General features: G+C 48.5%; 1 protein-coding gene across 1 annotated transcript in view; it reads left to right on the forward strand.

The window, feature by feature from the left end:
- The first annotated feature begins 6,961 nt into the window (after nucleotides 1–6,961).
- Nucleotides 6,962–25,173, forward strand: part of PELI2 (pellino E3 ubiquitin protein ligase family member 2) — a 97,344-nt gene continuing 79,132 nt past the window's right edge. The window contains exon 1 of the mRNA XM_044272332.1: nucleotides 6,962–6,977. The gene's annotated coding sequence lies outside the window, so the exon portion shown is untranslated. The remainder of the gene's footprint in view (nucleotides 6,978–25,173) is intronic.

Raw genomic sequence — 25,173 nt, forward strand, 5'->3', positions numbered from 1 at the left:
GGACACCACTGCAACCCGGGTATTCCTTCCGGATTGCAAGTTCTCACGGATACAGGAGTCGGTGTCTCGCCTTCTGCATTCCCCGTGTATCTCCATCAGGGAGTGCATGCAGGTTCTGGGGCTTATGGTGGCCTCCTTCGAGGCTGTTCCCTTTGCCCAGTTTCACACTCGGCCTCTGCAACAGGCGATCCTGTCCTTCTGGGACAGGACATCGAGGGGTCCGGACTCTCAGATCCGCCTACCTCCTCGGGTTCGCATGGAACTCCCGTAGTGGCTGTTCCCTCAGAATCTGGCTTCAGGGAGATCCTTCCTCCCAATTTCCTGGACAGTCGTCACCACCGATGCCAGTCTCCTGGGTTGGGGTGGTGTTCTCCGGGCTCGGATGGTTCAGGGGGTGCGGTCAGAGGTGGTAGCCCGCCTTCCGATCAACATATTGGAGCTAAGAGCAATTTTCCTCTCTGTCTCATTGGACCCCCCTCCTAGCGGGTCTCCCGGTAAGGGTCCAGTCGGACAATGCCACGGCTGTGGCCTACATCAATCATCAGGGCGGAACCCGCAGCCGGACGGTGATGCAAGAGGTGAAATGGATCCTCCAGTGGGCGGAAACTCATGTTCTAATATTGTCTGCAGTGTACATCCCAGGGGTCGAAAACTGGACGGCAGACTTTCTCAGCTGCAATAGGGTGGATCTGGGAGAGTGATCTCTGCATCCGGACGTATTCGAGGACGCCTGTCGCCATTGGGGCTGCCCGGACGTGGACCTGATGGCGTCTAGGCTCAACAACAAGGTTCCCACGTTCCTGGCCTGAGCTCGGGATCCGGAGGCGTACGGGGTGGACGCTCTGGTGTCTCCATGGCAAGACTTCGCGCTCCTCTATGTCTTCCCAATACTGTCTCTTCTCCCAAAGGTTCTTCGCAGGGTCGCGGTGGAAGGGATTCCGACCATACTCATCGCCCCCAATTGGCCTTGCTGCGCCTGGTTCTCGGAGATGACTCGGATGCTGGCAGACGTTCCGTGGCCTCTTCCTCTCAGGGAGGACCTGCTGTCTCAAGGACCGCTCTTCCACCAGAATTTACAGCTGCTTTGTTTAACGGCGTGGCTGTTGAGACCTCCATCTTGAAGAAGAGTGGCTTCTCAGACTCTGTCGTGAGGACCTTGATAAGAGCCAGGAAACCAGCTTCCTCCCGGATATACTATCGTACCTGGAAGGCCTTTCTTGCCTTTTGCGAGAAGTTAGGTGTTTTTCCTCTTCGCTTCTTCGTTCCGGTGGTCCTCTCCTTTCTCCAGTCGGGTCTCGAGATGGGAATGTCCCTGAGCTCTCTGAAGGGTCAGGTCTCTGCTCTGGCCATTTTCTTTCAGCGGTCTCTAGCTCTGCTCGTCCGGTGAGGACCTTCCTACAGGGGGTGGCGCATTCGGTCCCTCCGTATGTCCCTCCCCTGCCCCCCTGGGATCTGAACCTGGTTCTGTCTTCTCTCCAGACGGCTCCTTTTGAGCCCCTGAGGGACATTTCCCTGAGTCTTCTCACCTGGAAGACTCAGGTCTTTTTGGTGGCCATCACCTCTATCAGGAGGGTATCGGAGCTGGCCGCCCTTTCCTCCAAGGAACCCTTTTTGGTCTTCCACAAGGATAAGGTGGTACTGCGCCCAGTCCCTTCTTTTTTGCCCAAGGTGGTCTCCGCCTTCCACCTTAATGAGAACATAATTCTGCCCTCTTTTTGCCCCGCTCTGGCGAACCCCAAGGAGCGTGCTCTCCATTCTCTGGATGTTGTCCGTGCTTTGCGGGTGTACCTGTCGGTTACTGCCCCATTTCGCCGCTCGGACTCCCTTTTTGTGGTTCCCGAGGGGCCTCGTAACGGTCTGGCGGCCTCCAAGGTCACTGTGGCTCGGTGGATTCGGTCGACTATTGCCATGGCCTATCGGTCCCGGGGTAGGGTTGCCCCAGCGGGGGTTACCGCGCATTCCACCAGGGGGCCTCCTGGACTAGGCGCAATCAAGCCTCTACATCACAACTTTGTAAGGCGGCCACCTGGTCGTCCTTACATACCTTTACCAAGTTCTACCAGCTGCACTCTCTGGCGTCAGCTGATGCTGCCCTAGGGCGCAAGGTATTGCAGGCTGTGGTTCCTGTTTAACCGTTGGATGTTTCCCTCTGGAGGTGTTGGTCTCCCACCCCATGGACTGCTCTAGGACGTCCCATGGTCTGTGTCCCCCAATGGAATGGACGAAAAAAGAAGATTTTTTGTGAAACTCACCTGTAAAACTTTTTCTCGTCTTTTCCATTGGGGGACACAGCTCCCACCCATTCTTGTCTGTTACAGGAGGTGTTGGTTCTATCTATTGGGACCTTATGGTTAACGGCCTGATGGCGGTGTTCCTCTGTTCTGTTTTCTTTATTACTATTTGGTTTTGGTCTCCTCCTACTGCTTTTGCACGCACTGAGGTCCTCCTGTTGGAGCATGGGGGTATAGCCAGTGGAGGAGGAGCTGTTTTTCTTATTTGCATAGTGTCTCCTCCTAGTAATGGCCTAAGCTATACCCATGGTCCGTGTCCCCAATGGAAAAGATGAGAAAAAGATTTTACAGGTGAGTTTCACAAAAAAATCATTTTTATTATTTTTTTTGCAGACCTATTGAAATGAATGGTTCTGCATACTGTCCACAAAAAAAAACGGAACGGACACGGAATGAAAATACGTTCATGTGCATGAGCCCTTAGGCTGGATTCACATCAATGTTTCATTTTCCGTTCTTATGATCAGTCAGAATAACAGAAAAAAAAAAATTAATGTGCATCCGTCAGGCACATTTTGCATCCGTTTGAGCAATTTCCATCTTTTTTACTTTTTTTTTCCTGTCTTAAAAAAACTGATGCAAACTGTTAATAACGGATGATCAGGATGTTTTTTTTTTTTTTCTTCTTCTGACAGAAAAGAAGAATGGAAAATAAAACAGTGATGTGGGATTTGCTTCATTTTTTCCTTCCATAGGATAACAATGAAGTCATGGAGAAGCCCTAGCCTTAAAGGGGAATTCCGTTTGCGGTACAGATTCATATCTATGCCGCTATACCAGATAATAATTACAAAAATAATAATATGGGGGATACAAAGGGCCATCAGGAACGACCTTACAAATATTGATTCACAGTGACGGGATGTCTGTTGTCCCATTTCAAAGGGGTTCTCCGGGACTGGAAAAAGATGGCTGCTTTCTTCTAATAACAGCACCACACCTGTCCACAGGTTGTATGTGGTATTACAGCTTGGCCACATTCACTTCAGTATGGCGGAGCTGCAATACCAGACACAGGTGTCGTGCTCTTTTTGGAATGGAGCAGCCATCTTGTTCTGGACAACCCCTTTAAGTTTGCTTACAGGACATTGACTTGCGTGAATTACACCCTTAGTGCACAAAGCTGCAACTTGATATTGACTTCATTTTGTCCTTAAATGACCCGGTTAATTTGGCCCCTTGCAGCCCAATGTGACTCATTTAGCTCGGCACCATCCCCTTTAATCTGTTTGCTGACTGTGTAATGCGTTTGCCGCTGATCTCCATTCATTGGTTTCTGTTAATCCTAACCTTCTGTTTTCTTGCACACACCATATAATGTCTTTACTCTTAATTCCTAAGACGTCTTGGGGACCCGCAGGGCTGTAGCCTATGTTTGTGATAGGATAATAATACCACCCTCATTACAAAGCCAAGGTGATCGGCCACATTTTCGTAATGACACCGCTTAAAGGGACAGTGTTCACTTTAAGGGGTTGTCTCGCTTCAGCAAATGGCATTTATCATGTAGAGCAGGGATGTCCAACCTGTGGCCCTCCAGCTGTTGCAAAACTACAACTCCCAGCATGCCTGGACAGCCGACAGCTGGAGGGCTGCAGGTAGAGAAAGTTATTACAAGGCACTTACTAATGTATTGTGATTGTCTATATTGCTTCCTTTGCTGGCTGGATTCATTTTCCATCACATTATACACTGCTCGTTTCCATGGTTATGACCACCTGACAATCCAGGAGCTGTGGTCGTGCTTGTACACTATAGGAAAAAGCACTGCCCCTTCTGATGGCCAGGACCCTGGGAGTGTGCATATTCCAGCACTTTTTTTCCTATAGTGTGCAACCGCGACCACCACTGCTGGATTACAGGGTGGTCGTTACCCCTGGATACGAGCAGTGTATAATGTGATGGAAAAATGAATCCAGCCAGCGAAGGAGGCAATATGGACTAATCACAATACATTAGTAAGTGCCTTGTATTAACTTTATCTACATTATAAATGCTACTTGCTAAAGTGAGACCAGCCCTTTACGTGAATTCATTGGCACCATATAACAAATGGAAGTATAATGCAGATGTCTGCTTTAATGCCTTTTTAGGTCCAACTTTCCACGGGGATTCATTTTATAATATATTTTTACAGTATCTTTTCTTTTACATTGATCCAAATCCTCTGCATACTCCTACCTCAAGGATCAAATTTTGGCTGCCTGTAGACACCACTAGGGGGAGCCTACTGTATGCAGTTGTAATAATGAGTTCAAGGTGTTAAAGTGGTTCTTGATACTGATGACCTAACCTCTGGATAGGTGGTCATTATCTGATTGTGGGGTCTGACACCCGATCAGCTGTTTGAGAAGTCACTGGTGCTACTGTGAGCGCCGCGGCCTTCTCTGTACTTACCAAGCACAGCGCCATACATTGTGTAGTGGCTGTGCTTGGTATCATGCTCAGCCCCATTGAAGTGAATGGGGCTGAGCGTGATACCAACCACAGCCGCTATACAATCCAAAGGATAGGTTATCAGCATTAAAGTCTTGCTAGGATATGCCCCCCAATGTCTGATAGGTGCGGGTCCCACCCCATCTCTAGAACAGAGCCCGCAAAGTGACGGAGAGTGGACCGCGCATGTGGCGCTTGGCTATTTTCAGAAGTCCCATAGAAATGAATGGGTAGCGTACTGCGCAAGCCTGGCCACCACTCCATTCATTTCTATCGGCTGATGGAAATAGCTCCACCTAGTGGAGACGGCAGATATCCAGATTTAATGTCTATTCCTGATGTGGTTTCTGTACTATGAAACATTCTGCAGCTTTCTATTATGCATGCATTCGCATTCCTTATGGTTTTAAGAACTCTGCTTGCTGTTTGAGATCTGAAAAAAATAATAATTCGGATTTAGAAACGGAAAAACCTGTTCAGAATGAGAAGTCTTGTAATGAAAACCTGTTAGAGGAGAGTTTCATAGGTGATAAGGTGTGAATGGAAATGTATATATTTGTAGAGTCATAAAAACTCCCTGTGAACATAAATTACACTCAACTTTTTATTTTTAATTATTTGTAGTTATTTTCTTTATTAAGTCATTCTTTTTCATTTTTATTTTTTTACTTCTAGTACCCAGTGTTTGATCATTTACATGGCTGTATTTGCCCATTCACCACTAGAGGGAGCCCTTTGAATAGCAGCCACAAACATTAGCAGCACCCAGAGCAGACGGACCATTGTTGGCTAGGCCGTCGGCTGACGATAGTTCCGGCGAGCGATCCGTCAGGGCTGCGCTGGCACGCACGTCATGCACTGCGTATGACGTCACACGCAGAGGCCTGAGGCGGCGGGTGCAGAGCTGCCTGCTGGAGTGAGCATTGGCTCTGCTTCTCCTCAGGCAGGGGCCCCTGCCATCACAGTGTTACAGGACTTCAGGTAGCAATTCCGTTATCTGTATAGAAAATGATGACTGTGAGTTTACATAGGACTGCAGGTACCTGTTACTACATTATCTGCATTCAGAGCGTTTAAGTGCATTATCTGTGCTGTTACATAGGACTGCAGGTAACACTTCCATTATCTGTTCAGACAATGGTGACTGTGAATTTACATAGGACTGCAGGTACCCTGATACTACATTATCTGCACTCTGCTCATGAAACATGACAAATATATCTGTCATTCATGTAGCTTCATGAGCAGAGTGCAGATAATGTAGTATCGGGTACCTGCAGTCCTATGTAAATTCACAGTCATCATTGTCTGTACAGATAATGGAAGTGTTACCTGCAGTCCTATGTAACACCACAGATAATACAATGATAACTCTCTGAGTACAGATAATGTAGTAGATGTTCCCTGCAGCCCTATGTAACAGCACAGATAACATCAGGAAAAAAAAGTATAGAAAAAAAACCTGATGCGGATTCGGTATCAGGTATTTTTCATCACTGAAAATATCGTATTTTTCGCCTGATAAGACATACCTAGGTTTTAGAGGAGGAAAATAAGAAAGAAAAAAATATGTCATCCGACCACAGATCAGATCTCCAATATTAGGGCTCATGCACCAGCCGTGTGCATCACGGATGCGGACCCATTCACTTGAATGGGTCCGCAATGCAGGAGATGCGGATTGGAAGCACTATGGAGTGGTTCTCGATCCGTCCCTGCCGCCGCACGGATGTTTCCTGTGCATTGTGGACCGCAAATTGTGGTCCCCAATGCACACAACGACCGTGTGCATGAGGCCCTAATCAGACGAAAAAAAGAAAAATCCACTCGCCTCTCCTGCTCCTCTTCCTGCCGTGCTGTGACCCGATGTCGCACAGTGAGAGGTCAGAGCACCGACGTCCTCACACTGCGCAGGTCACAGCACAGCGCCAGCAGCTGAAGACCAGGGAGCGCTGTGTTCAACACTGCCCAGTCCTACTGTACTAATTATTATTCGCCTTCCCCCCCTTTTGGGCGAAAAATACGGTATTCCCTCTGAACCTAGCCTAAACCCAGCCTTTCTCATGATTGTTTTCAGATGCTCGCTGCCGTAGTAATTGAAATTAACCTGAGAGGTGAAAAATGTGTGTCACCAATTCTAGTGCTCGCCTGATATTAACACTCCCCGGAGAACCCTCCGCTATCATCAGGTGACAAGTCGTCACAATGTCATTGTGTGAAATCCCAGCTGCACCCATGGCCCCGGTAGAGGTAAGTCCTGTGATGAGGGAAGGTCAGTGCTACCGGCCCTGGCCCACCCTCCTGCACAGTCACTACAGGTTTCATCCACTCATCTACTGGCGCATAGATTCCGGAAGATATACCATCTAGGCTGTCATCAGTATTGCTTCAGTAATTCATCCGGATTTACATGCAGACTATATCAATTCCTTCCTGCATTTCTGATGCCCCTTCTATAGACTGTAAAGGGTGGATCTACGCTGCTTAGTTCACATACTGACGGAAATTACACACTCGTCAATATATATATTAGAGCAACATACAGGACACTGTATATATATATATATATATATATATATATATATATATATATATTTACACTTCTTCCCCTGGGCTCCATTTTTCACTCCCTTCACGCAATCTTTGAGTGCCCATGTGAATAACCCATTCACACGTCCGTAAGTGTTTTGCGGATCTGCAAAACACGGACACTGGCAATGTGCATTCTGCAATTTGCGGACTGCACATCTCCGGCATTATAATAGAAAATGCCTAATCTTGTCCTCAAATTCCGGACAAGAATAGGCATATTCTATTAGTGCCGGCGATGTGCAGTCCGCAAAATTCATTGCTGGTGTCCGTGTTTTGTGGATCTGCAAAACACACTACGGACGTGTGAATGGAGCCTAACAAAGCTAGAACCAGCCCTGTACCTGACATGGGTCCAGAGAGAGCCATTCATTCCTCCAATTGCCTTGCTAGTTTTATATCAAGCTAGCAGCTCTGGGGGAGTGCCCTTTCTGCTGCAGCTTTCTCCCTCTCACAACTCAGGAGGGAGTTGAAGGATGAAACTGAGCACGTGCAGCCATCTCAATGAGGCGGACAGAGAATTAAGGAAAAGAAGAAACAGTAGGTGGCGCTATACAGATTACATGCAATTAGGAAAGTATTCAGGTGCTGGTTTGTAAAATGTAGAATCTTTTTCATGGGACACCCCCTTTAACATTAGCAGTGGATTCCGGTAGACAAAATACGCTCCGTGTACGGATTGCAAATACGCTCATGTGACAGCAGACAAAAGGTTTGCTTTGTGGAGGGAGCGGCTGCAGGAGGCGCTGAGCCTCACCGATCGATAGCGGGCGCTTTGTAAACTGCATCACCTGCTCCTCTCTGTTATTTGTGTGCCATAGGCCGGCAATGAGCCAAATCCCTGGGATCTTCTGCGATGTGAGGAGTAGGCTTTCTCTGTGCTGTATTTATTGCAGGGCTCACATAGCTTTTATGTTTTTTTTTATGCTTTTAACAAGTAGTAAAGGTTGTGTTTAGGGATGTGCAAATGTTTCATCCGAAGTCGATTCGCTCATCCCTAGTTGTGTTGCCTGTTTCGTAAGGGTGGGTCCAGATGTAGGTTTTTTCTGACTTTTTTTCTGCAGTTTTGTTTTTTGGAAGTGAAAACGCCAGCTCCAGATGCTAGCTGAAGGTCTATGGAAAATATGAAACTCAACACAAGTGTGTTTATTTTTTTTATTTTTTTTGCTATTGCCATTTTTAACATTAGGTGTAGTTTGTTGTTATTCTCGTTTCTGTAATACAGGAAAAAAAGCAGCATGCTGGAGCTGGTCTAAAACGCCAGTCTTAATAAGTGACCCCAAATACTCTTTACTGTTCAGTTATTCAGTCCTGGACTCTATAGTCCTGCACGTGTGGGCATGATTTCCTCCCATACCCCAGAACCTACTGCGATGAATTGGTTTCCTATGCATTTCGCAGTAGCCTGTGAGTGTGTGTGCACGCTTGGATAAAGGAGAAAGTCGTACTTACCTTGAAGGCAATGTATATTTAAATGTACAGCTCTGCAATATAAGTGCATTGGTTTGGCCTGGTATATACTTTCTCACCTGTTGGTGGCAGTGTTGTACAGAACTGGCTGACTATACACCAGAACAGGCAAAATAAGAAAGCTGTACAGACCCTCTAAGGCCTCATGCACACGACCGTTTTTTTTTTAAGGTCCGCAAAAACGGGGTCCGTGACCGTTTTTTCGTCCGTGGTCTTCCTTGATTTTTGGAGGATCCACAGACATGAAAAATGAAAAAAAAATCAAAGTCAAGTTTGCCATTGAAATGATAGGAAAAAACGGACACGGATCACGGACACGGAGCACGGACACGGATGACAATCTTGTGTGCATCCGTGTTTTTTCACTGACCCATTGACTTGAATGGGTGCGTGAACCGTTGGCCGTGAAATAAATAGGACAGGTCATATTTTTTTCACGGCCAGGAAACACGGATCACGGATGCGGCTGCCAAACGGTGCATTTTCCGATTTTTCCACGGACCCATTGAAAGTCAATGGGTGCGCAAAAAAAACGGAAAACGGCACAACGGCCACGGATGCACACAACGGTCGTGTGCATGAGGCCTAACTGTGCGGATACTGTTATGTGACATTACTTGTGCTCGCTGAATAGCGACATACATAGGATTTAAAGGGAGCCTGTCACCAGGAAAGTCACTGATAAACCAGGTACGATGTCTTGTAGGGCTAGCTCAGCTGAATGTAATGATACCTTTTACTTAGAGAGGGTTCACATCATGTTTGACCTATACATATGAAAAAAAAATTGATACTTAGTATGGCTGTAATAGCTCATCCAGGACGGCTCTTACTGGGAGTAGTCAAAGTGCTGGGTGGGTGACTACTCCCCATGTTCGAGGCTGGGTTTTGCCAGGCATAAAAACCAGCCAGCACTGCCAGGTGGAGAGGATTACCTCCGTCTGACAGTGGAGCTCAGGAGGTCTGTGTGCTGTGATCTGAGGGCTGTGTTGGGATCTGCGGCTTTAGCCGGGCTGGAGGGCTCAGACCCCTGTGAGGGCGAACAGCCCGCCTAACGCCTGCCTGTGGACTTGACAAAGCAGAACTTCTAACAGGGTGTGAAGTAACACCCAGGAGAAAAGGTGACTGTTTTGTATATGAACTTTTCATGTGTGTGAACGATCACCAAGCAACTTGCGTTCACGTGTGAATAAACACTGATGTTTTGATCTAAAGAACTTGTGCTTTGCCTCAGTGCTGCACCCGCTAAGGGTCCATTTACACGTCCGGAGTGTATTGCGGATCCGCAATACACCCGGCCGGCACCCCCATAGAAATGCCTATACTTTTCCGCAATGCTCTATTTTTTCCAGAGCCGCGGACTGGAAGATCGGCGGCGCACTCCGGAAATGCGGATGCGGACAGCACACTGTGTGCTGTCCGCATCCATTCCTTCCCCGTAGAGAATGAATGAGTCCGCACTCATTCCGCACAATTGCGGACGTGTGAATGGAGCCTAATCCTAACTACCAGAGAGAATCCCCACAATATATACAATAGGACTCTATGGTGAACTGATGCCACTGTATGGCATCAGTCTGAGGCATCTGTTTAAAAAAAACAAAAAACTATACGTTAAACGGATGGGAAAAGCGTGATGTGAACGCATCCTTAGTGACTGCGGCTTCATTCTGGAGAAAAAGCACTTTTAATCCATATGCAAAGGAGCAGTTATGTGCACTGAGGGCGGGCCCAAGCTACTCAATGCACTTTGTTCCTCCTACTTCCTCTGTCAGCCCCTCCCTCTCCTTGATTTGGCTGGGCCAGGCGAGATGACTATGCAGAGAGAGGATCTGACAGGAAGTAGGAGGAGTAAGGGTTAACAGAGTGGTTTGGGCCTGCCCTCAGTGCACTTACCAGCTCATTTGCATATGCATTAAAAGCACTAATCACTAATTAGATCCGCCCTGGCCGCCCTCAGCACTTTTCAGAAAGAAGGCATGGCCAGCAGCCGCAAGAAATTTATCTTCATATTCGCCAGTTTTTTGGCACAAATCAAGCCAGAAATCGACGGCAATTTCTGTTTAGGCGCATGACTGCCAGTGGATGCACCTAATTTATGGTGAGGCCTGAGACTTGTCATAAATTAGGTGACATCCTCTGACAGTGCAGGGGATATCAAGACTGGTGCAGAAAGAGCCAGGCTTGATAACCCTCCCCCATATTGTCTGTCCTATCTAAAGGAGCAGATACATAGTAGACGAGTATACACAAGTGACTAGCTGCAGTTATATAAACCTCCTGACTCACGCTGCCTGCCTGTACTATCTGTGTGTGATGACTTTCCAGTGTCGTTCTATGAGAGAGGTGTGGTGAGACTCCGCCCCCTCTGTCTCTGCAAAGCTAGGCATGATGGGAAATGTAGGATTTATTAGGAAAACCTTATCTGAGGTGAGAAGGAATCAAGATGGCTGGAATCAAATCAAACAGGAATACACAACAGCCTGTACCTTATACTTTAATAGTGGCCTATCCAGCACTATATAGGGAAAGAAATCTGGATTTTTTCTTTAATTGCTGCAGACATTTAACAGTTTCCTGAGAGGGAATATTGGGGGAGATTTATGAATTTATGAAGCTTTCTAAAAGTAAAAAAAAAAACTTTGTTGCCCCCAACAACCAATCATAATGCAGCTTTCACTTATTCTGCTCTTGAAAAATGAAAGCTGTGATTGGTTGCCGGCTTTTTTTTAAATATTTTTTTTTAATATATATAAATCTTCCCCACTCTTGTCTATGTGAGGCACACAACAAAGTGGCCATATGGGATTGAGCATACGTAATAGGTTATGGGTCAGGCCTCCGCAGACCGCTGCACAGAGGCGTCATCCATGGCTATAAATATGTCTATAGGCTTCACCATATAATCGCATGGTGAGCTGAATTCACAATTCGTAGAATCATTGGTAGTTCCAGATATTGCACAGTAGCCAACAGTCTCGAATTTGCAGGGACTGTCCCTGATTTTCAGAGACAGTTCTGGCGAATTCGGGGCTGTCCCGGGCCCAAAATGCACATGGCTAACGATAATACCGCCCATAAGTGATGTTCCCAGGCGGAGTTCGGGCGTTTCCAGGGCCAGGGTTTTGGATGCCAACTTAAACGTTGGTAAGTATAGTATTGCGGTAATACGTCAATAAAATGGCGCAATGAAAGCGGCCTATACAAGGGTCAGTATCTTCATTTTCCGCTATATATTCCTCACAGTTTGTGTAGGATAGTGCACCTTGTCAGCACCACACAAATATAAGCGCACGGGTGATATTATAGCGGCATTTTCTGCGCCGCAGGAATGATGACGCCGTTTCGGCTGTCAGAGGATGAATGAGGAGGTTGTGAAGGTGACTCGTGACTTAAAAGCTTTCTGAAACTTGCTGGGATTATGGCCGTAATATCAGAGGAATCTGCATGCATTTGCTACTGTTTTCAACTATAAAATTTAGCAGAGCATGTACAGAGCCTATTATACCACAGATTGCCTGCTGCAGGCCCTGGAAGTAGTACTGAGTGCCAGGGGTGAGTGCCAGGCTGCCAGTTCATCAGAGTGAATCAACTTCACTGTGCTTGTCAGATATATCAGACTTTACATTTTGAACGCCATTTCTTGGGGTCGGGAGGGGGGGGCTGTTTTACAGACACACAGTTCCAGATCCCCTGCTTCCCAACACAAAACAACCGTGCAGAATAATAAAAATGGATTCTCCAGGATTTTACTATTTATGGCCTATCCAACTAAAATATAAAAATTCAAATCACCCCCTTTCCCAATTTTACATATAAAAATAATAAAAAATAAACACGTATCCTCCGCTCGATAATGTCCGAATTATTAAAATGTAAAAACATTATGATGTGTGCTAAAAGCATGGTAAATTGAGAAAAATAATAAAAATTCTTGTTTTTGGACACCTTGCCCCCCCCCCACAAAAATTTAATTAAAATGAATTGAAAAGTTAAATGTACCCCAAAATGGAACCATTAAAAGTTCACCCTGCAAAAAACGCAGTTCAGTAAAACAACTAAGTTAGGAAAGAAAAACATTTTTTTTTCCACAAGTTTTTATTGTTTTAAAAGTAGTAAAACATTAAGGCCTCTTTCGCACGAGCGTGTCCGGATAAGGTCCGGATGCATTGCGGCAAACCCGCGCGAGTAGGTACGCAATTGCAATGCGTTTTGCACGCGCGTGATAAAAAACTGAATGTGGTAGCCAGACCCGAACTTCTTCACAGAAGTTCAGGTTTGGGTTCAAGGTTGTGTAGATTGTTTTATTTTGCCTTATAACATGGTTATAAGGGAAAATAATAGCATTCTGAATACAGAATGCATAGTACAATAGCGCTGGAGGGGTTAAAAAATAAATAAATAATTTAACTCACCTTAATCCACTTGTTCGCGCAGCCGGCATCTCTTCTGTCTTGTTCTGTGAGGAATAGGACCTTTGTTGATGTCACTACGCTCATCACATGGTCCGTCACATTATCTTTTACCATGGTGATGGATCATGTGACGGACCATGCGATGAACGTAGTGTCGTCATCAAAGGTCCTATTCCTCACAGAACAAGACAGAAGAGATGCCGGCTGCGCGAACAAGTGGATTAAGGTGAGTTAAATTATTTTTTATTTTTTTAACCCCTCCAGCGCTATTGTACTATGCATTCTGTATTCAGAATGCTATTATTTTCCCTTATAACCATGTTATAAGGGAAAATAATAAAGATCGGGTCCCCATCCCGATTGTCTCCTAGCAACCGTGCGTGAAAATCGCACCCCATCCGCACTTGCTTGCGGATGCTTGCGATTTTCACGCAGCCCCATTCACTTCTATGGGGCCTGCGTTGCGTGGAAAACGCACAAAGAGGAGCATGCTGCGATTTTCCCGCAACGCACAAGTGATGCTTGAAAATCACCGCTCATGTGCACAGCCCCATAGAAATGAATGGGTCCTGATTCAGTGCAGGTGCAATGCGTTCAACTCACGCATTGCACCCGCGCGGAAATCTCGCCCGTGGGAAAGGGGCCTAAAAACTATATGAATTTGGTGTCACCATAATTACACTGACCTGCAGAGTAAGGTCATCATGACAGCAGATCCAAGCTTACCGCCATCTACAGGATTAGTAAATCTGCCCCAATGTCTGCACTTTATAGGCAGGAATTATAATAATCTGGATTCGTTCCCCTTTGATGTTCCATTTTGTATAAGGCTAATTTCACACTGGCGTTTTGGCTTTCTGTTTGTGAGATCCGTTCAGGGCTCTCAAAAGCGGTCCAAAACGGATCAGTTTTGCCCTAATGCATTCTGAATGGAAAAGGATCCGCCTGATGAAGCGGAGCCAAACTGATCCGTCCTGGCACACAATGTAAGTCAATGGGGACGAATCCGTCTTCTCCGACTCAATCTGGCACAATAGAAAACGGATCCGTCCCCCATTGACTCTCAATGGTGTTCAAGACGGATCCGTCATGGCTAAAGAAGACATAATAATAACGTTTATGACAGACGCATGCGGTTGTATTATTGTAACGGAAGTGTTTTTGCAGATCCATCACAGATCCGCAAAAAACGCTAGTGTGAAAGTAGCCTAAGGCTGCACAAACACCCACCGTGGGGCAGCCGCAGCGGATCGCGGACCCATTCACTTTAATGGGTCTGTGATCCGCCCGACTTGCAAAAAGATAGGACATGTTCTATCTTTTTGCGGGACGGAAGTACGGGACGGAAGCACTCCGTAGGGTTCCGTTCCGCACCATTCCGCATCTCCGGATTTGCGGACCCATTAAAGTAAATGGGTCCGCATCCGTGATGCGGAATGCACATGGAACGGTGCCCATGTATTGCGGATCCGCAAATAGAGTCCGCAATACAGCCACGGAGCGCACACGTTCGTGTGCAATAAGCCTAAGCTGCATTCATGTAGAAAGGTTCTTGACCTCTGCCTTGTGACGGTCACATTCTCCTTATAGGATGCAGCATGGTTTATCCAGAAATCCCTCACACTACGCCCATTTACAAGATGCCGGAGGGTGCACAGAGTGAGAATAAGACAGTCATTATAAGTCATGGTAATAAACAGCACTGTAATGTAACACTGGTCTGGAGAATACTTCTTAATTGGTTGGTCGCTCTGGACATTCCCTACTTGTTACTTGCTAATTTCCTTTCTTTTTGGACCGCCACCCGCCACCGGTCAACTGTAATCTGTGGGGAAACTTGGCAGTAAGTGTTCAATTTCCCTGCAGCTCCGCCACAGGAGGAAGGGAGTATTACACAGTGTTCGTTCACATCAATGAGCTGTCTGTGTAATAAAGGACAGGGCAATTCCTCCAGAGCAGTGGTCCCCAACCTTTTTTGCACCAAGGACCAGTTTCATGCAAGAAAATTTTCCCAGGGACCGGATGGGAGGGGGCGGGGGTTCTGGGGTGGCTGACTGATTCACGAGCATAACAAAACACAAGGTGCATATTAAAATATATAACACTATATAACGACTATATAAACTGACTATGGTCTTTGCTGCACTGGTCTCTGCTGCACTGTACCGTATTTTTTGCCCTATAAGATGCACCTAGGTTTTAGAGGAGAACAATAAGAAAAAAATATTTTCCATTACACCTCACGTCAGACCAGCAATAAGACCCCCATTGTTAATCAGACCTCGGATCAGACCCCCAATCGCTCAGATCAACCCCCAAACCTTTAGCCATCTATCAGCCCCCCACCATGTCAGCCATAAGCCCCCCATGTCAGCCATAAGCCCCTTAATGTCAGCCATAAGCCCCCCCAATGTTAGCCATAAGCCCCCCCCAATGTCAGCCATAAGCCCCCCCAATGTCAGCCATAAGCCCCCCCCAATGTCAGCCATAAGCCCCCCCAATGTCAGCCATAAGCCCCCCCAATGTCAGCCATAAGCCCCCCCAATGTCAGCCATAAGCCTCCCCCATATGTCAGCCATAAGCCCTCCCCATATGTCAGCCATAAGCCCTCCCCATATGTCAGCCATAAGCCCTCCCCATATGTCAGCCATAAGCCCCGCCCAATGTCAGCCATAAGCCCCCCATGTCAGCCATAAGCCCCTTAATGTCAGCCATAAGCCCCCCCAATGTTAGCCATAAGCCCCCCCAATGTCAGCCATAAGCCTCCCCCAATGTCAGCCATAAGCCTCCCCCAATGTCAGCCATAAGCCTCCCCCAATGTCAGCCATAAGCCCTCCCCATATGTCAGCCATAAGCCCTCCCCATATGTCAGCCATAAGCCCTCCCCAATGTCAGCCATAAGCCTCCCCCAATGTCAGCCATAAGCCTCCCCCAATGTCAGCCATAAGCCTCCCCCAATGTCAGCCATAAGCCCCCCCCAATGTCAGCCATAAGCCCCCCAATGTCAGCCATAAGCCTCCCCCAATGTCAGCCATAAGCCCTCCCCATATGTCAGCCATAAGCCCTCCCATATGTCAGCCATAAGCCCTCCCCATATGTCAGCCATAAGCCCCCCCCAATGTCAGCCATAAGCCCCCCATGTCAGCCATAAGCCCCTTAATGTCAGCCATAAGCCCCCCCAATGTTAGCCATAAGCCCCCCCAATGTCAGCCATAAGCCTCCCCCAATGTCAGCCATAAGCCTCCCCCAATGTCAGCCATAAGCCTCCCCCAATGTCAGCCATAAGCCCTCCCCATATGTCAGCCATAAGCCTCCCCCAATGTCAGCCATAAGCCCTCCCCATATGTCAGCCATAAGCCCTCCCCATATGTCAGCCATAAGCCCTCCCCAATGTCAGCCATAAGCCCTCCCATATGTCAGCCATAAGCCCCCCCATATGTCAGCCATAAGCCCCCCACCATGTCAGCCATAAGCCCCCCATGTCAGCCATAAGCCCCTTAATGTCAGCCATAAGCCCCCCCAATGTTAGCCATAAGCCCCCCCCCAATGTCAGCCATAAGCCCCCCCAATGTCAGCCATAAGCCCCCCCCAATGTCAGCCATAAGCCCCCCCAATGTCAGCCATAAGCCCCCCATGTCAGCCATAAGCCCCTTAATGTCAGCCATAAGCCCCCCCAATGTCAGCCATAAGCCTCCCCCAATGTCAGCCATAAGCCTCCCCCAATGTCAGCCATAAGCCTCCCCCAATGTCAGCCATAAGCCTCCCCCAATGTCAGCCATAAGCCCTCCCCATATGTCAGCCATAAGCCCTCCCCATATGTCAGCCATAAGCCCTCCCCAATGTCAGCCATAAGCCTCCCCCAATGTCAGCCATAAGCCTCCCCCAATGTCAGCCATAAGCCTCCCCCAATGTCAGCCATAAGCCCCCCCCAATGTCAGCCATAAGCCCCCCAATGTCAGCCATAAGCCTCCCCCAATGTCAGCCATAAGCCCTCCCCATATGTCAGCCATAAGCCCTCCCATATGTCAGCCATAAGCCCTCCCCATATGTCAGCCATAAGCCCCCCCCAATGTCAGCCATAAGCCCCCCATGTCAGCCATAAGCCCCTTAATGTCAGCCATAAGCCCCCCCAATGTTAGCCATAAGCCCCCCCCAATGTCAGCCATAAGCCTCCCCCAATGTCAGCCATAAGCCTCCCCCAATGTCAGCCATAAGCCTCCCCCAATGTCAGCCATAAGCCCTCCCCATATGTCAGCCATAAGCCCTCCCCATATGTCAGCCATAAGCCCTCCCCAATGTCAGCCATAAGCCCTCCCATATGTCAGCCATAAGCCCCCCCATATGTCAGCCATAAGCCCCCCACCATGTCAGCCATAAGCCCCCCATGTCAGCCATAAGCCCCTTAATGTCAGCCATAAGCCCCCCCAATGTCAGCCATAAGCCCCCCCCAATGTCAGCCATAAGCCCCCCCAATGTCAGCCATAAGCCCCCCCCAATGTCAGCCATAAGCCCCCCCAATGTCAGCCATAAGCCCCCCCAATGTCAGCCATAAGCCTCCCCCAATGTCAGCCATAAGCCCTCCCCATATGTCAGCCATAAGCCCTCCCCATATGTCAGCCATTAGCCCTCCCCATATGTCAGCCATAAGCCCCGCCCAATGTCAGCCATAAGCCCCCCATGTCAGCCATAAGCCCCTTAATGTCAGCCATAAGCCCCCCCAATGTTAGCCATATGCCCCCCCAATGTCAGCCATAAGCCTCCCCCAATGTCAGCCATAAGCCTCCCCCAATGTCAGCCATAAGCCTCCCCCAATGTCAGCCATAAGCCCTCCCCATATGTCAGCCATAAGCCCTCCCCATATGTCAGCCATAAGCCCTCCCCAATGTCAGCCATAAGCCTCCCCCAATGTCAGCCATAAGCCTCCCCCAATGTCAGCCATAAGCCTCCCCCAATGTCAGCCATAAGCCCCCCCCAATGTCAGCCATAAGCCCCCCAATGTCAGCCATAAGCCCTCCCCATATGTCAGCCATAAGCCCTCCCATATGTCAGCCATAAGCCCTCCCCATATGTCAGCCATAAGCCCCCCCAATGTCAGCCATAAGCCCCCCATGTCAGCCATAAGCCCCTTAATGTCAGCCATAAGCCCCCCCAATGTTAGCCATAAGCCCCCCCCAATGTTAGCCATAAGCCCCCCCCAATGTCAGCCATAAGCCTCCCCCAATGTCAGCCATAAGCCTCCCCCAATGTCAGCCATAAGCCTCCCCCAATGTCAGCCATAAGCCTCCCCCAATGTCAGCCATAAGCCCTCCCCATATGTCAGCCATAAGCCCTCCCCAATGTCAGCCATAAGCCCTCCCATATGTCAGCCATAAGCCCCCCCATATGTCAGCCATAAGCCCCCCCATATGTCAGCCATAAGCCCCCCCAATGTCAGCCATAAGCCCCCCCCAATGTCAGCCATAAGCCTCCCCCAATGTCAGCCATAAGCCTCCCCCAATGTCAGCCATAAGCCTCCCCCAATGTCAGCCATAAGCCTCCCCAATGTCAGCCATAAGCCTCCCCCAATGTCAGCCATAAGCCTCCCCCAATGTCAGCCATAAGCCCTCCCCATATGTCAGCCATAAGCCCTCCCCAATGTCAGCCATAAGCCCTCCCCAATGTCAGCCATAAGCCCTCCCAATGTCAGCCATAAGCCTCCCCAATGTCAGCCATAAGCCTCCCCCAATGTCAGCCATAAGCCTCCCCCAATGTCAGCCATAAGCCTCCCCCAATGTCAGCCATAAGCCTCCCCCAATGTCAGCCATAAGCCTCCCCAATGTCAGCCATAAGCCCTCCCATATGTCAGCCATAAGCCCTCCCCATATGTCAGCCATAAGCCCTCCCCATATGTCAGCCATAAGCCCCCCCATATGTCAGCCATAAGCCTCCCCCAATGTCAGCCATAAGCCCTCCCCATATGTCAGCCATAAGCCTCCCCAATGTCAGCCATAAGCCTCCCCCAATGTCAGCCATAAGCCTCCCCCAATGTCAGCCATAAGCCTCCCCCAATGTCAGCCATAAGCCCTCCCCATATGTCAGCCATAAGCCCCCCCATATGTCAGCCATAAGCCTCCCCCAATGTCAGCCATAAGCCCTCCCCATATGTCACCCATAAGCCCTCCCCAATGTCAGCCATAAGCCTCCCCCAATGTCAGCCATAAGCCTCCCCCAATGTCAGCCATAAGCCTCCCCCAATGTCAGCCATAAGCCTCCCCCAATGTCAGCCATAAGCCCTCCCCATATGTCAGCCATAAGCCCTCCCCATATGTCAGCCATAAGCCCCCTCATATGTCAGCCATAAGCCCCCTCATATGTCAGCCATAAGCCCCCCCCATATGTCAGCCATAAGCCTCCCCCAATGTCAGCCATAAGCCCTCCCCATATGTCAGCCATAAGCCCTCCCCATATGTCAGCCATAAGCCCTCCCCATATGTCAGCCATAAGCCTCCCCCAATGTCAGCCATAAGCCCTCCCATATGTCAGCCATAAGCCCTCCCCATATGTCAGCCATAAGCCTCCCCCAATGTCAGCCATAAGCCCTCCCCATATGTCAGCCATAAGCCCTCCCCATATGTCAGCCATAAGCCCTCCCCATATGTCAGCCATAAGCCCTCCCCATATGTCAGCCATAAGCCCCCCCATATGTCAGCCATAAGCCCCCCCCATATGTCAGCCATAAGCCCCCCCCATATGTCAGCCATAAGCCCCCCCCATATGTCAGCCATAAGCCCTCCCCATATGTCAGCCATATGTCCCCCCCATATGTCAGCCATAAGCCCTCCCCATATGTCAGCCATAAGCCCCCCCATATGTCAGCCATAAGCCCCCCCCATATGTCAGCCATAAGCCCCCCCCATATGTCAGCCATAAGCCCTCCCCATATGTCAGCCATAAGCCCTCCCCATATGTCAGCCATAAGCCCCCCCCATATGTCAGCCATAAGCCGTCCCCCAGGTCAGCCATCAGCCCCCAGTGCAAATAAAATAAAATAAAAAAAAACGTACCTCTCCTGCTCCTGGTCACCATCGCGATCCTCTTCATTCTGCTGTCGGCTGGCTGTGTATAGCGGCGCACAGTGTGAGGTCACAGAGCGACCTCACGCTGTGCGCAGCCCTGCACAGCCGATAGCCGAGCCGTGGACCAGGAAGCGGTGAGTACAGATCCTTCACCCGCTTCCTGGTCGTTCTGTACTAATGAAGCGCTTCCATAATACAGAGTTAAAGACTGCCTTGATCACCGCGGCACGGCAAACCATCTTCCAGGGCCCGATCCTGGGCCGCGGCCCGGCGGTTGGGGACCGCTGCTCCAGAGAGACTGGTGCTTATTGTAGCTGCTTTTCACTTCGGACAAGACACGTGGATCCAGATTTTTTTTTTTAAGGCGTTTCCCTTTTAAAGGGGTCTTGTAAAATTATAATACAGGGTTTGCTTTTGTTTCCAGAAATTAGACCGCTTATGTTCATGGGCTGTGTGATAGAATAGAAGTTTTTTTTTGGCCACCTTATGGCACTTATTTGGGCACCGTACAGAATGGCACATATAATTAGGCAGTGATACACCGTTATGTATTATTATGGGGGGGGGGGGGGGGGGTGCTCCAAGTACTGCATATCAGCCTGGCCCTGGATCAGGGAAACTGGACACTTGCTCCTATGTTCCCACCATAGATCCCAGCTGATCACTGAGGAACCCAGCAGGATGCTCCATAATCGGCTTATCACTGGGAAACCCTTCAAACAAAAAGTATGTGTCCAAAGTGGACAATCCCTTTACGGCCGTGTTCTGTGGTATGCCGGGCTGGATTCCTGTTCAGAGCAGGAGCGCATGTATTACTAGTGTATTACTGTACAGCAGCGGCGGCATGAAGCGCACGGCGTCATAGCAACCAATGACGCCGTGCGCTCCTGCTCTGAACAGGAATCCAGCCCGGCATACCACGGACCGCTCTCTGCCGCGTGCATTCGGCCTAAGGCTGCTTTCGCACAGTCAGTGTTTGCTCAGTATTTTATCATAGAGATAAGGTATAATAGAAAAAATTTCCACCTGTTCTGTATTTTGACCCCCTCCTGGTTTTGGCTCACAATCACTGATCTAACACTGACGTGTGAAAGCGACCTAACGCATACTTGCAAACTCTCTCGGAACGTCTGGGAAGCTCCCAAGCAGATGACTCCCAAAACCTCCTGGAAAACATTGCTTTATGTATGTTTCTTATACGTGCTGGTGGGATGCTGCATTATCAGACCCCGGTGTCCAAGCGCAAACTCTGAGGCCGCCAGCCCGTCTATACAAGAATAGAGTGGCTTGTGAAATGGAGACGTGGTCTACAAAAAGAGGCATGATTTGCAGTCCGAAAATGTGGTCTGTCCCTTTAAAGTGCTACTTAAAGGTAAAGACACTGACTATGGTATGTTGAGAGCCAGATTTGTCACGTGTGCCAAAAAATATGACAGTTATTATTTTCCCTGATAGTGTCATCATCAACGTATCGCTTCAAGGTATTATGGGAGGATGTCAGCCCTTATCAACGGCGTTTCCCTTTATCGTACGTATTTATAAGGTGCGGGGGAAATCTATCTAATCAGAGTGCTGTAAAAAAAAAAATCTGCAGAGTAATGATCTGTCTTTCAGCAAAATGCCAGTTTTCCTCCGCACGCCATCAATAACTGGTGATTTGACTTGGCAGAAAGTCTCTAGCAAAATGCGCACGGCGGCCGTAACATATTCATCTCGTAAAACGCTCAGATGGTGAAGCATTCAAACAGCAAGTCAAGATGCGCTTATTATTCATGATTGTAAACTTTGTGGGATGCGATTTCCCCTCTATTACCCATAGATCATGCAAATGCGCCTGGAATATATAAGTGCTGTCTCCTCTCCCTGCCCATACATCACCGGCACTTCTCCCTGCCATACTACGGGTCGTTCCCGCCATAGATCACGTCTACTGCCAGAAAGAGATGTTTGCTGCAAACATAAAATATCAAGATGTATCTATTGATTGAAGATTATGGCTGTTGTTTTCCATCCTGCCCCAAGGCAGCCAAGACAGAAAGCCAAAGGAGCGAAGTTGAACATGCAGAGAGCCACAGGGGCAAGCGTGTTGACGGATGGGAGTTGTAGTAATCAGGGTTCTGACGGTCCCTGGGCTGTGCAGAGATGAGTAAGATTGCACCTTTTAGGCTCCTTTCACACTGGTGGCAGCAGGTTCCGGCGGGGGACCGGCCTGCCGGATCCGTGCTAATGCTAGCCCACCGTGCCGCCGGAAGTCTGCTCCCTCCCCATTCACTATGATGCTGCGGTATTTGTCCGGCCGCCCCTCGGCTTGTCTGCCGTGCTGCGGCTGGACCTCTGGCCCGCCCCCATTATAGTGAATAGGGCTGGAGCGGAGTTCTGACGGCACGGTGGGCTAGTGTTAGCAATGCTCCGGCAGCCTGTTCAGGACCCTGCTGCTGCAAGTGTGAAAGTAGCCTTACTGCCTTCGGGGCACACTCTGGTTTTAGGGCTCTTCTGCCTTATAACTGTTGAGGAGCCCTTGGTGTTGGTGGATTTGAGGTGCAAGGCAGGGTCCCATGGTGCAGCTGTGGATGTCAGTGCTGTGTAGCAGCACGTCAGATTTGCAAAATTTCCCCATGTCCTTAAAGGCTATCTACAGCTTTGGGGGACATTTTCTCTTATTATTGCATTGTAATCATTTTGAGATAAAAAAAAAGAATCACTCTTTGGATCTTCCATCAGACCAGGAACAGACAGGCTCCTTATCTCTGCTCTCTGACCTCCTAAACACTCATTATAGCTCAGTTCTTATTTTACTGATAAGAATGTGGCTTAAGTGTTTATAACCTCTTAGTGGTTTAGAGATTAGGTTTATGTGATGACCAGCACAAAGTGAAAGTGCCAATCACACAGTTAGAAAAACAGTTAACCATTTGCGACAGAGCGGCTCAATATTTTTAATAAAGGCCAATTGAAAAAAAAAGTTTTTTTGCCAAAAATGAGTAACATGCCATCATAAAAAAAATTGCCTGCAAAGGTATATTTATACATAGTCTTTAAGGGGGAAAATGGCTGTGTCCCGAAGGGGTTAGAAACAACTGTTGCTGTAATTTCACTATTGAGTGGCTCTATTGTAGCAGTGTATTTATCTGCCAGAGATACATAGTGTCAGTTGGAGATAAAAATATATATATATTAAAATGATTGCTACATATGGACTGTTCAATAGCTTAAAAAACTGTAATCAGGTGTCCAGACTCCAAGCCATATATCCTTGTGTTGTTGACAGAGGCTGTTTTAGTCAGCATAGGGTACTTTCACACTAGTGTTTTTCTTTTACGGTGTAATGTTATACTTCCCTACTTCGTGAGATTTCCCTACCCTCGTCACTTCCGGTCGCACTGGACATGACGTGAGGAGGAGTGCAGTGCCGCGCAGGCGCACAACGACGGGTTAGGGAAATTTTACAGCAGAGTGTGCATGCGCCGAGAGCCTCGCCGGCGGTTAGGGTAGGGAAAATGTATGGGCCAGTGCGCAGGTGCGGTGATCGGATGGATGTTCTCAGCTGGACACCGGCCGACACTGCGCATGCACTGGGAGCCTCACCAGCAGTTAGGGTAGGGAAAAAGCACTGGCTGTCACGGACGGTGTACAGGAAACAAGGCAAAGCAACATGTATAAACGACTCGCTGGATCCAAAAACTAAGGAACCAAGGGAGACCCCTGCAGAAGACCTGGCACTTTCCCTGGCTGCTCAGCCTATGCAAAGATCCGAATGGTGGAGGTTTGCATATCCACGAACCTTGACTATAAAGCCCTGAGCACCCTACAATAGTGAGGGGACACGACCACCGGCTCCCTACACAAGATACGGAGGGAGTCAGGGTCACCTGGGATCCAGCAAACAGAAAATAACAGATAAAGGTACAACACTTAGCTTTGAAGCAAACAGGAGGACAGAGTCAGCGTGCACACACACTCCAGGAAGTAGTATAAGCCGCCCAGAAAAGCCTTCTGGGGAAGAATTTAAAGGGAAGCAATTAGTCCAACACATGACAGCTGAGAGAGGCTAACGAGAGGAGGAGCTGAATACCACAACACAGAAACTCAAGGAGGAGGTTCTGAAAGGCCTCTGTCAGAGCTTCTCAGCTGTCTGGTTGTGACAGTACCCCTCCCTCTACGAGTGGACTCCGGACACTCAGAACCCACCTTCTCAGGATGGGACCTATGGAAAGCCCTGATGAGACGAGAGGCCTTAATGTCCGTCACTGGGACCCACATCCTCTCCTCAGGACCATACCCCTCCCACTGAACAAGGTACTGAAGAGAACCGCGGACAAGACGAGAATCCACAATCCTAGAGACCTGAAATTCAAGATTCCCATCAACCATAATCGGAGGAGGAGGCAAAGGCGAGGGTACAATGGGTTGAACATAAGGTTTCAATAAGGACTTATGAAAAACATTATGGATCTTCCAAGTCTGAGGAAGATCAAGACGGTATGCAACAGGATTGATGACAGACAGGATTTTGTAAGGCCCAATAAACCTAGGACCCAACTTCCAGGAGGGAACCTTCAATTTGATATTCTTGGTAGACAACCACACCAGATCACCAACATTCAGGTCCGGACCAAGCACACGTCTCTTATCAGCCACACGCTTATATCTCTCACTCATGCTCTTTAGATTATCTTGAATCTTTTGCCAAATAGATGACAAAGACGAGGAGAATCTGTCCTCATCAGGTAAACCAGAAGACCCCTCTCCCGAGAAAGTCCCAAACTGTGGATGAAACCCATATGCACCAAAAAATGGTGACTTATCAGAGGACTCCTGACGACGGTTATTTAAAGCAAACTCAGCAAGGGACAAAAAAGAACACCAATCCTCTTGATTCTCCGCCACAAAACAACGCAGATATGTCTCCAGATTCTG

The sequence above is a fragment of the Bufo gargarizans genome, chromosome 11, assembly GCF_014858855.1.
Source record: "Bufo gargarizans isolate SCDJY-AF-19 chromosome 11, ASM1485885v1, whole genome shotgun sequence".
In the NCBI taxonomy this organism is placed as follows: domain Eukaryota; kingdom Metazoa; phylum Chordata; class Amphibia; order Anura; family Bufonidae; genus Bufo; species Bufo gargarizans.